This window comes from Coenobita brevimanus, chromosome 24 (genome assembly GCF_032717465.1).
Source record: "Coenobita brevimanus isolate Jiangsu-jjx chromosome 24, ASM3271746v2, whole genome shotgun sequence".
NCBI classification, from domain to species: domain Eukaryota; kingdom Metazoa; phylum Arthropoda; class Malacostraca; order Decapoda; family Coenobitidae; genus Coenobita; species Coenobita brevimanus.
Genome location: NC_136977.1, coordinates 57,212,875 through 57,214,841, shown reverse-complemented (window position 1 = coordinate 57,214,841; position 1,967 = coordinate 57,212,875).

Sequence of the window (1,967 nt, the reverse complement as noted above, 5' to 3'; positions counted from 1 at the left end):
GGGTGACTGTAATAATAACCCCTATGTGTATAAGTGGACTGGCATTTTCTACATATAAAATATAACCCATTAACGATTATAATTAATCTCACCTGCATTACCTTTGCCTAGATTCACCTGTACAAAATTTCAATATGCATCTATAGCAGTGAAAAAGTCAGTCGAAATAGCTTTTAAATCAGAAAATAAGTAGAAGGCATAAATGGGGAGGGGAATAAGGAGAAAGATGAGAGGAGGTACAGGTGAGTAATGATCAAGATAACAGAAGTAAGTGAGCAGTGGTGTAAGTGAGCAAGTGGTGTAAGTGAGCAAGTGGTGTAAGTGAGCAAGTGGTGAAAGAGAGCAAGTGGCAAGGGGTGTAAGGACCAGAGAGCGAGGGTCACTTATCACCTCATCCTATATCAAGTGATTATGTGGTAGGGGTGAATAAGGAGATGAAGGATGATAGTGGTGAGAAAGAGGCAAAGATGAAGACTGAAATGAGTAACTGGTATGGATGGATGAAAAATGAAAAAAAACAGGGACCACACACCACCCCATCCAACCTGAAAGTACCAAACAGGACCCATTAAAAAAAAAAAGGGACCTTGAAAAAACACCAACACGTTCCCCTGAAAGCGCCTCTCTCAACCCAGTGCTGTTTACTTGATAGGCGAAGTGGGTTTCTGATCAGCTGTCATCTTCCTCCCCTCCTGTCTTCTCCTCTGGTATTCCCTCTCTTTCTCCTCCTGTTCTCTCTCTCTCTCTCTCTCTCTCTCCACATTGTTTACCTGGCACAAAAAGTGAGTTTCCTCGAAGCTTTCATCTCACTCCTCTCCTCTCCTCATCTTTCTCTTCCTCTTATCTCTTTTCCTTTCCCTCCTCTTTTCTCTTCACCTTCTCTCTTATCACACCACAGATTACCTGACCGACAAGGTTGGTTTTCCGGTAGCTTTTACCTCCTTTCCTCTCTTCATTTCTCTCCTCTCCTCTCCTCTCCCCTCCTCCCCTCTCCTCCCTTTCCCTCCCCTTCTCTCCTCCTCTTACTTTTCTCATTTTACCCCTCTCATTTCGTTTGCTTTCCTCTTCTCTTCTCTAGTCAACTCTTCCTTTCTCTTTTCTCTTCTTTCTTGTCTTTCCTTTCGTTTCTTCATCTTCCCTGTCTTCTCTTCTCTTCTTCCTTCTTCTTCTCTCTTTTCCTGCTTCTTCTTGCCGCCTCTTCCTTCCTTCCTTCTTCACCTCTTTTCTCACGACCTTTTTTTCTTCTCGCCTCCCTTTTTCCTCTCCCATTTTCTGATTCCTGCTATCCTCCCAGTCCTCCTCTCACATCCCCCTCCATTCTCTTCCTCTCCTTCCTTCTTCTATCCTTTCCATTCCTTCCTTTGACTTCCCTCCCATCCCCTTCTCTCCTCCCTTCCCTTCCCTCCCCTTCCTTCACTGTTAACCTCCCTTTCCTTCCCTCCCCTTCCTTCACCGTTCACTTAACTTCTCTTCCCTTCCCTCCTCTTCCTTCACTGTTAACTTCCTTTTCCTTCCCTCCCCTTCCTTCACTGTTCACTTAACTTCTCTTCCCTTCCCTCCCCTCCCTCCCCCTACCTTCCCCCCTCCCCCCGTGGCCAGGTCAGAATGGACAATAAGTATTTCTTGTAACCCTCCCGGAAGCAGTATGTTATTGTCACACTTAAATGGATCCCGTTTGGTTACCTTATCTATCGCAGGTGACTGGGCAGGTAGATAGATACATGGGTAGATAGATGGGGTATAGATGGATAAGTAGATAGACAGACAGATAGATATAGATAGATAAAAGTGGATGGGTAGATAGAGGAAGACTGATATAGGCTACAGACGCTGATAGAAAGGTAGAGAGAGAAAGACAGAGTTTGATAGAAAGATACAGATAGATAGATAGATAGACAGAAAAGGAGAGAGAGAGAGAGAGAGAGAGAGAGAGAACTTTGATGCAGGAAACCGCTATGTGTCAGTTT